This window comes from Paroedura picta, chromosome 13, assembly GCF_049243985.1.
Source record: "Paroedura picta isolate Pp20150507F chromosome 13, Ppicta_v3.0, whole genome shotgun sequence".
NCBI classification, from domain to species: Eukaryota; Metazoa; Chordata; class Lepidosauria; order Squamata; family Gekkonidae; genus Paroedura; species Paroedura picta.
Genome location: NC_135381.1, coordinates 21,246,835 through 21,261,325, shown reverse-complemented (window position 1 = coordinate 21,261,325; position 14,491 = coordinate 21,246,835).

Sequence of the window (14,491 nt, the reverse complement as noted above, 5' to 3'; positions counted from 1 at the left end):
CCCTGATCTAAGGCTTCTTGGGGTCCCAGTAGTGCATTCAATCAGGGTTTCAGTCTTTCTCCCAAGGTGGGAGAAAAAGGTATCAACAATAAATTAGGCCTGCGTAGAACTATAGTGAAGCTCTTTTCACTTGTACTTAGCCTCTCGGGATAATAAATAAGTAAGCCATTTAATAACTTTCCTGCTTCCTTCTGTGCAAACTGTAGTCTGCATCCTTCTTTCCTGAGCCTTTTCGATCTCCTGCGTTAGTGATCGCATAGATTAATTAAACAGATTCCAATATTGATTGCTACAGCACTTGGCATTCTGCAACTCGAAGAGCTTTTACTTAAAACTGCTCTACTCCATCAATATCCAAGAAGTTTCTTTATCGAGAATAGCATTTTTCTCCAGACGCTTAATGACCTCAGAGGGCATGAGAAAGCCCTGCCGAATACTCCGGTGTGCCGGTCACTTCTCCAGGACTGCCTCTCTGCCTTTGTTTTCCTGGCTGACTTGAAGCCAAGGTATGCTGGCAGGGAGAGGTTATCAGCAGATGATTTGGAAAAGGCTATTTCTGGACAGGGACTTGGCAAGGTCAGAAACTTGCAATTTCCCACTGACCTCAAGGAGCCTTACGGCTGGGCAGCTGTGTCACTCAGATTTTTTTAAGCCTAGGCAGAAATATGTTATTTCAGAGGATGTTCAGGGGCAGCCCAGTGAGATGCTATGATGCAATTAGAGGAGTGCAGTGTAACCTAGCATGTGGTCCTGGATACAAAAGGCTGGACTCTCTAGCATGTGGTCCATAGTGTGTGGGGAAAGGAGAAAGTGTTCTACCACATTTGCATTTAAACTATAATCTGCTCCTGGTGATGCAAGACCATGTATGCTTGACAGAAATCTCCTTCTGGGAAAGGAACACCTTAAGGAACTCAAATGCAAGCACATCCCATTAAGGAAAGAGAATGACCTAATTTCATCCAACCAACTGGATCTGTTGGAAATATTATTTTCTGGCATCAAATTGTCAGGAACCAAGCAGTTGAGACCCAGTGGGGAGAAGAATAGGGAAACCGGGGCAGGAACTAGGGGTTCGTGACATCAATGTGCTAATCGGTTGGTCCTGGAATGTGGAAGCATAAAAGGATACATGAGGGTGTGGGCTAAAGGTCTGTTTGGTCTAGCATCCTAGGAAGCCTCTAGTCTAAGATGCAGTTTATGATCAAGGACCATACACCACTACTTGTAGCTGGTATTCATAGCCAAAGTCCATCCATTGCTTGACCCATCCTAGAATGTACCTAGGCCTGAAGTCTGAGTCCATTGTGACATTGTGTGGCAGCAGTTTCTATAAATTAGTTATGCATCAATCCACTTCACTAGCCAAACAAAACTCTTTTGCATTGAGTCGTCCCCCCCCCCAGCTTTGTGAAGTCTGAAACCTACTTGATTTTAAAATGGTTATCATTGCAGTTTTGCTCTACTTTGCAGCTCTGATACATCTCAAGAGGCTGGAGGATGGCAGCCTTATCCCACCCCTTATCTGTAGCTTAAAAAGAACCAAATGTACACTCTTTCCCGTTTATCATGATCTTCTGCCTTAGGACTGATATTGCAAGATCTATTAAGTTCTCATCATTCCAATTTAAAATGAAGACCCCTGTTGTAACCTGCTCTGTATAACCTTCACAGGAGAATAGAGTACCCTTGCCAATTATTGCCTAGATAGCTTTATAAACTTGTTTCATCCAAGTATATTTTAACAGCAGGGATAACTCATTTGAGAAAAGGTTCACCTTCCTTTGAGCAATGTCACTTAAAGATATCACGGATTCAGGAAAACACTGATGTGCTAATAGGACTTCTATAACGTCAGGTGTGTTTCCTCGTGGGTTATTGTTTTCATGTGAATGCTGCATTTATAACCCAGCTCCCTAAAAATTTACATTTTGAAACGGTTGTGTCCTCTGACATGTACAATTTGTCTGTGTTTCCCTCAGGACCGAAGAATAAATGGGGGACAACGTTATTATCTTCCAAATGAGATGTAAAACCAAGGTCTTGACCACCCGTGATCATTAAAAATCCCATGGCACTTGGTACGAAATGGAGCGAAGCCATTAGACCTAACGTCCTGGCAAGGTTTCAATTTGGCTAATTATAATTATATTCTCTACCCCACCCCCTCCAGTTCAGTTTTCAGCCTAAAATAGATTACAAGGTCTGTTTGGGTTTTTTTCTTTTACAATCTATTGCAGACTTCCATGCAGTCTGCAAGCCACTTAAACCAGTGAGCTTTCATTTAAACTGGTTGAATCCCAATGGAACAAAAATAAGGGGAGCTCAGTTTTTAAGCACTTTTTATGGTAAGCCTTTCTTGGGACCAACTAGAAAATTGCAATAGTGTGCATACTTTCAGGTTCACAATCTCTTCTTCAGTTTTAAGCACAAAAAGTGTGCGTGTGTGTGTGAGGGGGGAGGGGGAATATGGAAAGGCCGAAGTCTGCAGATTGTAACCGTCCTAAGCTGTAAAAAATGCTGCCTTAATGAGGGTAGACCACACTAGCTGTAAAGAATGGTCCCTGGTTGTATCAAGGGCTGGTAGACAATGGAACAACAGATGTTCTCCATTGGAAAACATAGAAACCAGAATCTTTCCTCAACACAGATACAATGATGGTGGTTTTTCTGCTTGAGGCTATGCAGCAATGTCCCTGTAATTGTCTCCCCTCCCCCCGACATTACAAAATCCAGTAGCACCTTTAAGACCAACAAAGATTTATCACGATACTGTCATGATGGCAGTTCATAGTCTGAGGAAGAGTGCTTGCACTTGAAAGCTCATGCCTTGAATAAATCTTGTTGTGCTACTTCAGGCCAACATGGCTACAAATTTGAATCTACCCCCCCCCCCCCAACATTGTAATTGGTGCTGCAATAGATGCATGGCCTGGCCTACAGATGTCAATTCCATGTATGCAAGAAATCTGGCCACGCCCACACTTGTCTGTGGCGCGTGGCCCCCATTGCTGGAGTGGGGGGGGGGCACTGGCAGAAAAAAAGGTGGGTGGCAAATCTATTCCAGCGCAGACTAGCCTGCCCAGGAAGCTATCCAGCCGGCCGTGCACAAACGCAGCCAGGCTGGGGCATGGCTTTGGGCTTCACCGGTTAAAAGGAGGGCTGAGACACATACCTGGCCTCCTTTGCTTCCCATGCTGCCCAGGATTGTTGCTCCCACCTACCCACCCTGTTTCAATGTATTTCTAAAGGTTTGTTGTTTGCTTTCTTTGCCACAGCTGTGGTTTTGTTTGGGGCCAGATCCTTTGGGGCTGAGCCCGTGCCTTTGGCCAGGCTCTGTCTAGTTCGGGAGCCTCCTTATGGGGTTGCGCATGCGCATATGAAGCAGTGTCTTCTCTCACAGGGAGATGGCTGTAGCACATGGCGAGGTGGCCAAGGGGGACCGCAATAGAGGCTGACACCCATGGGCTTCTCCTTAGCTTCACCTTCCTGATGGTTTGGCAGGCCTGATGGAGAGGGCGAGCTTGATAGGTGTGTCGCTCAGACCCGTGGGTGGGCCTGCCAGTGAATTCTCTTCCCCAAGGGACTGTGGTTTGTTGGATCCACCCCCTCTCATTGGTTTGCTTACACTCATTTGTATAACAAAGCTGTCGCAATCATGCCAAACTGAATGCTATGTGTCTGTGCATCCTGTGTGGTACTGTCCCACCCCTACCCAGAAAATATACTGTTATCTTTGAAAGTCCACATTGCACATTTTTGTTGGTCTCAAGAATAGCATGATTGTTTCTAATACAATGCACTTTCAAGAGAACACTTCTGGAGTCCTATTTTCATCACTCTGCAAACAGATCTTGCCTCAACTCCAAGGTGGACCTGGGTGGATCTGTAAATATTTTATTTACTTACTTACTTACTTACTTACTTACTTACTGACTTACTGACTTACTGACTTACTGACTTACTGACTTACTGACTTACTGACTTACTTACTTACTTACTTACTTACAACATGCAAAGGAAAAGAAACCCAGTTATTTTATCTCTATACCTAACACCTGCCCAGGCCCATAGCCACAATGGCACAAAAAGGGGTTGGCATCAGTCATTTGTCAGGCCCTTCAAATCAGGGGTTGGTGTGAAACCTGCCACAAGTCGTTCAAGTGTAAATTTGCTGTGTGAAAAATGAAGGAGTTGAAGTAAAAAGGTGTGAATTTTGTCATATATCTTTCAAATGTGAAGTCTTTATGCAATTGACTAAAACAGAATTAGCAGTGAGCAGGGCTGAAGAATCTTTTCTTTTAAAAAGGCTGCAAGGGGTATGTGTGTAAAATCGTGTTGAAGTAAGGGAGAGAAAATAAAAAGATGTCTGATCATTCATGTACTCATCACCCTCCCCCAAAAATGAAATTTGTAGTATGGATTCAATTCACCGCACTCCACTGGAGACTGGGAGGGAACATGGGTGGGTGGGTGTGCCAGCAGCTACAGTGTGATGTCACATTTGGGGTTCCGGAAGTGACATCATGCCTATCTAGGAATCACTGGAAACTCTACAGTAAATCCAAGAGTGAGAGCCGGGGCTTGGCAGCCTTAGTTGTAGCCCACTTGCACAGAATAAGGTTAGGTATGACTGTCCATATTTAACCAAAATAATATCCACACATATACATGTTAACCAAGGCCACAACTGCTAGACACAAGGAAAAAGTGAAGGGGGGCATGATGTTGATGTTAACAGTATTACCTTAATCTGGGAATAGGGACAAATACTCCAACCATGGAAACACATTTGGAATGCTGCATGTTTTGTTTGTTTGTTTAATGCAGTGGCTCTCAACCTGGGGGTCGGGACCCCTTTGGGGGTCCAATGACCCTTTCACAGGGGTTGCGGCAGGATGAGCAGTTTTTTTGGGGGGGGGCGCCGCCGCTGTTGCCACGCCTCCTGAAGGCACCCACCAATTTATATACAATTTATAACCCACTTATATACAATCATGAACAATGAATCATCAAACTATTGGTCGGTTTAGTTTAATTTCTGTGAAAGAACACTTCCATAATTTTATGGTTGGGGGTTACTACAGCACAAGGAACTATCGTGGCATTAGGAAGATTGAGAACCACTGGTTTAATGCTTTCTATCTTCATTTATAAACTTTAGCATGACCAGAGGCCTGAGTCCTTGAATGTGAGCTGGAATACAAGAGTGAAAGGGCTCTTGGCCTTTGCTCTTAGTCCGAGTCTTGTGCCCTTGAATTTGATTTGATTTATTGCAATTATAGAACTGCCTGTCTCGGCGCACGCATCTCAGGGCAGTGTACAACAGTTTAAAAACAGTACTACAATAGACAATATAATTAATTTTAAACACTCAAAAACGATTGTGATACAGTAGTCAGTAGCCTTCCTTTCCCAGGTTTGGTCCATCTGGGCTGTTCTGATACGGGGGGGGGGGGGGAGGGGGGGCTGGGCATTTCTAGGTGATCTTGATAGCCTGGCCTCAACTTAATGCCTGGCAGAAGAGCTCCGTCTTGCAGGCCCTGTGGAATGAATTTGGCCTTTGGATTCAAGACTGACCCAAGTTATAATGGTTACCTTGTTTTGCTTTAATTGTGTGCTTTTTCTGTTGTATGGATTAATTTTGTGAGCTGCTTTGGATCTCCTTTTGGGCGAGTGTTGCCACCGCACTGACCTAAATGCAGTTACTGTGTTGCTGAAGGTCCTATTTTGCCTTCTGCCTTCATTTACTCCATAGGTGTCTGTGATTGTTTGACTTAAAGATATACTAGAAAAAGAGAGTTTTCCTAGACCATATTATTAGCAGTTCACAAGGGATCTCAGTGACTGGAGAGTGTAAAATGGCAGGCTTCATACTGCCTCACTATTCCAATACATATCACAATGCTGGAGTTTATGCTGCTTCTCCTAAGGCCAAAAAGGAGACCCAGAAATGGGACTTGAACCTTGACAACTGGTTTTTGTTGTTAGGTGCGAAGTTGTGTCCGACCCATCGCGACCCCATGGACAATGATCCTCCAGGCCTTCCTGTCCTCTACCATTCCCCAGAGTCCATTTAAGTTCACACCGACTGCTTCAGTGACTCCATCCAGCCACCTCATTCTCTGTCGTCCCCTTCTTCTTTTGCCCTCAATTGCTCCCAGCATTAGGTTCTTCTCCAGGGAGTCCTTCCTTCTCATGAAGTGGCCAAAGTATTTGAGTTTCATCTTCAGGATCTGGCCTTCTAAGGAGCAGTCAGGGCTGATCTCCTCTAGGACTGACCGGTTTGTTCGCCTTGCAGTCCAAGGGACTCACAAAAGTCTTCTCCAGCACCAGAGTTCAAAAGCCTCAATTCTTTGACGCTCGGCCTTCCTTATGGTCCAACTTTCACAGCCATACATTGCAACTGGGGAGACCATAGCCTTGACTAGATGCACTTTTATTGGCAGGGTGATGTCTCTGCTTTTTAGGATGCTGTCTAGATTTGGTTAGACATGCAATTCACAAAAAAACAAAAGTAAGGTGGCATATCTTAAAGGCAGCAATGCAGCAGCAAAATAGCGACAGCAATTTGGTTGTAGCCATAACCACAGGCAAGAGACAGAGGGAGGAGTTTTAAAACCACTGAAGGAATAGAGAAGACCTGGGTGTTGGTGACAGAATTCCAGAGATCCAAGGTAATGTTCACCCGTCTCTTGTCACATATCTGTAGACAAACATGCCAATGACAAGCAAGCATGTCACTCCATTCCCAAAGATGTGAGTTTCTCCTAAGTGTGTAATCAGAAAACCTCTCTATGTTACAATTCCTCCCTCCTTCACAGGTGCCTGAATGCTTGTTGGGATAACATGTCTTTGGGAAAATCCACAGGCTTTGGCATCTCTCGCGGGTGAGCATGGGAATGCTGAACAGCAAGAGACAAAAGATGCACAGATAAGCATATATAGCTGGCGGCCTGATCCTTTGTTAATCTGACCCTGATTGCCAGGGAGGGCATGATAAACCACCCAGCTTCCCCTACCTCTCTCCCTAATTAAGCTTTGCGGCAATATCAGATGAGATTAATGCCCTGAGCTTTCCCCCCATTAAATGAGAGGATGGGTTGCTTTGGGGCTCCATGTGCCTGGAGTGGAATTGTACCTGCTGATCATGATGAATGGCTGGCGAGCCTCTCTGAGTTTCCTTTGGAAATTAGGAAGAAAGTACACAGCTCCCCAGTGCTGATAAGGAAGGCTGTTATTTTCGCACAACACACCAGCAGCTCATTTCTCCGGGAAGCAGACGCTCCATTTGCATGGCTTGCTTAACCTTAGATGCTCGGCAGGCTCGACCGAGGTGCTTTTCTTCTCGAATTAAATGCAATCAAGCTGCGCAGTGAGGAAGAAATGATGAATGGGGAGGCGTCACTCCAGAAAACACATATCTTATGACCGCTTATCTCAATGACATAAGAGGACTTGAACGCAGAATGGAAAATAAATGCAAATTAGGACCTTGGCATATAGTGCTGGAGAATAATTGCTCCAGGGAACGAGCATTATTATTATTTTTTTCATGAAGGGATGCTTTGGGGGTAATTTGTAAAGATTAATAATTAGAAGCACGGGAGATAAACATGCTACAAAGTCCCCCTCCCCCCCCCCCAGCAGGACTGGCGGAGAGACAAATGCGGCTCCTGCCCTAAGAAACTGGAAAGGGGCCTGCCCTCTTGCTGGCACTGATGTCAAGGCATGCCCTTATAGTCAGCTTTCCCTTTGTAAAGCTCCAGCTCTTGAAGTCGCACACCAAAGAGCCATGCCTGGGGGTAAAAAGGTATGTTAATTTCCTTGTCCTCATAGCTGCAAGGGAAGTATGGGGGAAGACAGCTCCCCCTTAAAGTAGAATACCACCAATGGGGTCATTAAAGAAATATGTACAGGATATCGGATGGACTCCAAACTCTCTGCAGCAGAGCTGGTTTCCGTAGGACTTTTCCCTACTCTCTTCTGTGTGTGTGAAAAGAGGGAAGAAAACACTAGCCTTGCTAAGGCAGGATCAGCCCAAGGGGGCCATGACCTGTGAATCTGGGGAAAGACTTCAGACTTCAGACCACAGGAAGCTGTGCTCAGTCTGAGGCTGCCTCCCAGGTTGGATGGGGAAGTACCGGTTGGACCCCTGTGCCACCAGTCCTATGTACCATTTCGCATGACTAGATTCTGCTTAGCCCCCACCCTGCCCTTATTTCTCAGCAAATGTTGTGCAAATTAAGAGAATTTGCTTGTATTTTGACTTTTAAAAGCACGGAGAATATGTCGCTGTTCTCAGATGTGTGCCATTTTTCATACCAGGCGGAAGCAGGTGCCTCAACTTCAATGGAATGGTTCATGTGCTGTTTGCAGTGCTTCTTTCATTCAGCAGATCTGACTGGATATGATTTTCCGTGCATTGGACAGACTGGGATGAAACTGCTATACAAAACTTTGGGGAGCTATGTTGGGTTCCACCCTCCACAGCTGGCCTCTGGTGTCCTCCTTGGCACCCCACACTGAGACATGCAACAAGCCTTTGCTAGATTATTCTTGGGTAGAAAAGTTCTTCCAGTTTTCCTGCTGCTTTTTATATTGCCTTGTATACCCATCAGCTTTGAGTGCGGGCTGCTTCTATTTTCCAATGTGGAATGTCCTAAGATAGAATATTTGCTCTGGATCACTTCACAACCAGATTGCTTTTTAGCTCCCCCCCCCCCTATTCCACCCAGCAGTTGAGATTGGCAGTGAAGGGGCCTATTGTTCTATGCTTCTCAGCATCATTAAAGATATGGAAGGATGAGGGTGGGTGGCATGGAATGGCTCTTTTCAGCCTTTTCAAATGATTGCTCATAATTTTCCTTAAGCCGTTGTGGACCAAATAGCTCGCTTTGACATGATGAACAGAAATAATAAACTGGCCAGGGCCTGCTGTTTGCTTGCTGCTCTGGAGGGAAGAGGTATCAAGTACAGCTGTGAGATGGATACTCTGCGGCAAGATGTGGAACTGAATGCTGTACTGTGGCTTGTCTGAGGGGTTTAGAGGGGCTCAAGCATTCAGTCACAGAGAGGGGTGCCACAGGAAATCCAGACCATTTCCACACAATGAATATATTCCTGGACAACCATCTGATATCTTAGAGCCCCCTCCACATTATCTCACCAAGGCTGTCCGGTAGCCGGGTTGCGATTTGGCCATCTTTAACTCATGGAATCGCCAAAACTGGATTTACCAACCTAAATCACACGTCCCATCAGCGAGCAACCAGGGATAAGACTGTATGGAAGGGGGAAATGCACAATAGTCTTGGCAGCTTTTCCCTACCTTGCACCTGCCCTACCCTCTCTAGTCTCTGCTCCAAGTAATTTTTTTAATGGTGCAGGCTGTGTTGCAGCGTGACCGTAAACCTAAATTGTAAAAGGTGAAATAAAATCTTTAAAGTGTCCACAATCTTTGTTTGGGATCAGGCAGGCAAAACACAACCCCTTTCCTGTTTTATTTATTTATTTATTAAATTTGTAGCCTGCCACTCCCACAAAAGCTCATGGCGGATAACAATAACCATAAAAACCCCAATAAAATTCACGTAAAAAAAATTTAAAAACCCAAGCACTAAACACAACAGTCTATACATAACCACCAAGATGCTCCGTGGCAAAGAAGCAACCAAATCCTGTGCAATAATAGACCCAGGGTAGACAGAGGGGTTGATCTTTACTCTTTAATCCGCCAAAAGTAGTCCAATGGAGGGGGGGGGCGGTCTGGAGGTCGAGAATGAGCTGGGAAAGAGGAGGGGGCAGGGTGATTGGACTGCCATCTCCCAATCAGACAGGGGTCTGAGGACCTTGTTTTAAAGCCAACCATTTACACAAAATGTCTTTTTGGGCTTCAGTTACCTGTCCAGCCTTCTCACAACTTGGGCAGGCAAAGACAGCCCCAATTGCATTTTCTGAAGGTGGAAAATGATCTGGGAAAGGGGGAGGTTATCAGGATGCCTTCTCCTAATCATACAGGGGTCTGAGCACCTTGTTTTAAAGCCAGTCATTTACACAAAATGTCTTTTTGGGCTTCAATTACCTGGCCAACCTTTTAACAACACGGGCAGGCAAAAATAGCTCCGATAGCATTTTCTGGAGGTGGGAAATGAGCTGTAAAAGGGGGGGGGGCATGGGTGATCTGGCAACTGTTCACACAAAATGTCTTTTTGGGCTCCAGGGACCATGTTCAGTATCTCAGAAATCCACTCAGACAGAAATAAACTGCAAATTCTAAAAAAGGGGCAAATGCTGTATCATTCTCCATAGCAACAGGGCAGTGTAGATTTTATTAAAGATTCATCTGTATTGTGGCATTGCGGCATAGCAACACGGAAATACCTTAAAAAAAATTAATTACTAGGGCCAGGACTTCCTTTGTCCTGGCCCCCACCTGGTGGAATGAGCTCCCAGAAGAGATCAGGACCCTGCTGGAACTCCCACAATTCCGCAGGGCCTGCAAAGGGGAGCTCTTTCTCCAGCTATTTGGTTGAGGCTGATCCACCAGACATCCCTCCCCATGATCTGAACCCAATCTGACCTCCTATGGGATCATAGTTAGAAAGTTATTGTTGTCATGTGAAATGTTACAGTATTTGTTGTCTTCAGTTATGAATCCCACTGTTATGGTTGCTGTTGTTATTAATTCTTCTGTATTGTCACTACGTTTTATGTGAACCACCCTCAGCCTTAAGGGAGGGTGGTCTAGAAATATAAAAAACAAATATAAATAAAAATAACTCAGCAGACCTCAGCAAAATATTCTCCTGAGATCTTGGAGAGGCTACAAAACATAATAATGGACTAGATGGAACACTGACCTGACTCAGTGTCAGTCAGTTTCATTTGTTCAGTTCATACTTGAAAAGTTCAAAACATTACTCCAACTCCAAGATTTTATCAGATTGCCAATTTGCATTCAATTTCACCCCAGCCCTCTTAACTGAGGCTTCCCCTAATGGAGCTAAGCATCCGGCATTTGCCCTCTCTCAGGGCGGATTGTTTGTTTATCAAATGGTCCTAGCGAATTCTTGTGCAATATTAAATTATAATCATGTCTGGGCACCTATAAAGTAGGTCACCAGTCTTCTAGGTTAATCAATCATAATGGCATGCAGTTCCCCCCGCCCCGCCCCTCCCTTCATAAATCACTGGCTTTTAGCGTATCTGCAGAGATAATGGAGGGGCAGCGACACATTCTGAGAATGCGTGGGTGAGCCATTGCCGGAACTTGCATGCTGATGACAAAACGGTCACTTATCATTCTCTCTTGTCTCAGGCTGATTCGGGCAGCATTAGGCCGAAGAGTCATTTTAAGAAGAAAGGAAATAAAGAGTCTGTTTTGTTTTTTTAAAGGAAAAGAGAGCGAACACGACTGGCACTATCTACATCTATTCATCTTTCTTTGTTCTTTGTGTCAGAGAGTTTAATATTACTCTGAGCCATTCCTGAGGGCTGCTGGGTCCCGGCTTCTTGTCTAATGGAAGGACTGTTTGGATGACATTCATTCAAAGACATTGGTTCATTTTAGAGTCAGGCAGTGGGAGAATGCAGCCAAAGCAAGCGCTTGGTCTGCAAATGCTCAAATGAAATTGCTTGATGCATCTGAAAAGACGGCCTCTACTGATCCATAGATGATATGGCAGCTTTTGTTTCCTTGTCAGCTGCAGATTTTGGGAGAAGAATGTGACTGGACTAAACTGATGCTCAACTAGGATCTATTGTCTTCTCCCTTTTTAAGGGAGTCTGCTTATTATTATCAAGGAGTTAAAATATATGCAGATGACACTTGGAGAAGGGGAAAGTATATGGTCAGAGCGTGGTCCATCACAATGGTGAAAGGCCAGCCATAGATGAAATTTCTTCACACCCACAACAACAGCGAGAGCCTCTTTGTTAATCTGAGCATAGTTCCCCTCAGCCGATGACAGGAGCCTCATGACCATCCAGAGAAATGGTGGCTCAAGACAGCATCGATGCCATGTGGAGAGGTGTCGCAGACAAGGATGACCCCATTGGCTTTGAACAGGGTGACAATCGGGGTGTCCCAATGGGTATTGGGCAGCAGATCAAGGACACCTGTCATGCCCCCACTGCCACCTCCCGTCTCCCAGGAGTTGCCACAGCAACCAGGACCTGCAGCTGAGCCAGCTCTGGCAGAAGAGAGAGGGGCCTCTGAATGTGCAGCAGGGGAAAGCAGTACAAGTCAGCCAGGGTCTTCCCAAGAGGCATCTTTGGTGCAGCCGCAGATGCATTCCAGCCCTGACAGCTCGCCTGAACAATGCAGACAAAGCAGAAGGGTGGTGTTTGCTGAACGCTGAAGGAGCCAGAGACTGCAAGCACGCTGTCAAAGTAGATGGGGCCCAGCTGGGATAGCTCCTGGGGAGGATGAGTGAGTCCTTCCCCAGGTGCAGCCAATTAGCTGGGCTGCTTTTAGGAGAGACAGCAGCAGCTCTTCGGTGTGGGTGCAGTCTATGCAGAAACCCTCCAGTCTGGCTTGCATTCCTTGGTCTGCGAACTTCTGACTCCCTTGACTCCTGGCAAATGGCTTTTGACTACGTAGCTGGTAATTGGACTGGCTTTGTTGAATATATGCTTATCTGGACTCTGACCTTGCCTTGCTCTTAACTCTGCTTGCTTTGATTCCTAACTACTCGGACTGGACTTTGTTCTGGTGTGGACTCTGGCTAGGCTCTGCAACCCAGGTACCTCCTGCACAGCTGCCACTGGGTGTGGCCAGCTAGGGCAGCATAACACCTTGCTTAATGAGGCAATCCAGGTCTGCATAGATCTTCAGCTTCACGGTGAAAGGGACACATCAGCCCTTAAGGCAGACTGGAGCAACTTGCAGATTAAGAGCCAAGATGACCAGTGGGCCAGTGTAGAATCCCAGTAACTGGTTGAAGACAGCTGGGAATTCCTGGCAGATGTCGGTGAGGGCAGCAGCCTGGAGCTCGTTGATGTCCATGAGGCTGAGGCCCAGTGGCTCAAACCAATCTTGGCTGAGACTGGTGAGATCCCCCTCAATCGTGACTAGTTGCAGTGAACCGGGAAAGTTCTTGTAGGCCACCCTGAAGTCTCCAATGCTATGAACAGAGACATTGGCTCCCTGGAAATCTTTCATAATGAGCGGTAAAGGTCAAAGCAGATGCCCTCTGGATGATCCTGCCTCAGACCTCAAGCTCAGTTCTTGGCAGAGCTGAATACACACCACCACCACAGATATTATGTTTACCACTGCCCACTGTAGCCGTTCAATTTGTATGGCTATTACTTCCCATGTATGGCTATTACTTCCCTGCAACTCTGAGGATAAACTTTCCTGGGAACAGAATGGGCTGCAGAGTGAATGTGTTCAGTTGGATTCGCTAATGTAAGGACACTTTGTTGCCTGCAACTACAGCAATGTGTAAGTTTAGGGCATAAGTGCTGGTCAGATTGCTTTCTTCCACATGTATTCTACATCTGGATATGGCCTTGACATCAAAATAGTTGCATAGTTCTGAGGTCAGTTTGCAGTGGGCAAGGCTGTGTTTCCCACAATTGGGTGCTTGGAAAGTTCAAGTAGTTTGGGAAGCTTATTCTCTGATCTGGGGTCTCAGAGGGCCAGACCGCATTCTGCATCATCAGCCAGTATCCTAGACCATTCTCTGAACTAAAGCCAAAGGACCAAATATAGATGCAATTTTCTATGGTGTTTACCAGGAGGTAGGGCTGGGGAAATCCCTAAAGGGAAGGTTCTGCAGGGAGAAAGATAAAGCAGACTTTGAATTAGGGTTGATTAATTTTGTATCCAAAATTAATTTTGTATCCTGAGGTTTGGTGGGTCCAATTGTGATCTTTTGTTGGTTATCACTAAACCCCTTCTGTGGCTACCAGATGTTGCCCAAGTCAAGAGTAAACACAAAAGACACTGATATTGGTGCATGCGTGTGTGTCTGTTTATGAACAGAGCACCTTGTCTGTGTGCTGTGGGCCCCGGGTACAGTGGTCTGGATCTCAAGCCTTATTATATATTTTCTTTGGTAAAAAACAGTCTTATTTTGTAGCAGATTGCTTTCATCTGTTTTTTGTTTATACGGTGTTTTAAAAGCCAGGCGTTTCTTGAGAGTGCGCCAGATGGCACAATGGAAGCTTTAGCCGACTTCTCTGTTTGCAGATGAGTTAAATTAATTAACAGTAATCTCTTTCATATGTATGCCAGAGTAATATCAGCCTCCCTCGCAGCACAGTCTTCGAGGCCTAATAACATTCCGGGAGTAATTAATTACGCACCAACAACATACGGGGAAGGTGGCATGATCTGCCAATCAGAAGGTGGGATGGATGTTTTTACTTGTCCCACCTCCCAAGATGCCCACTGGCATTTAAACCTTTTAGTAGCTTTACTGCAGGGGAAGAAGCCGAGGACAGCCCCAGAGCACAGAGCATGCTGGCTGCCAGCTTAATT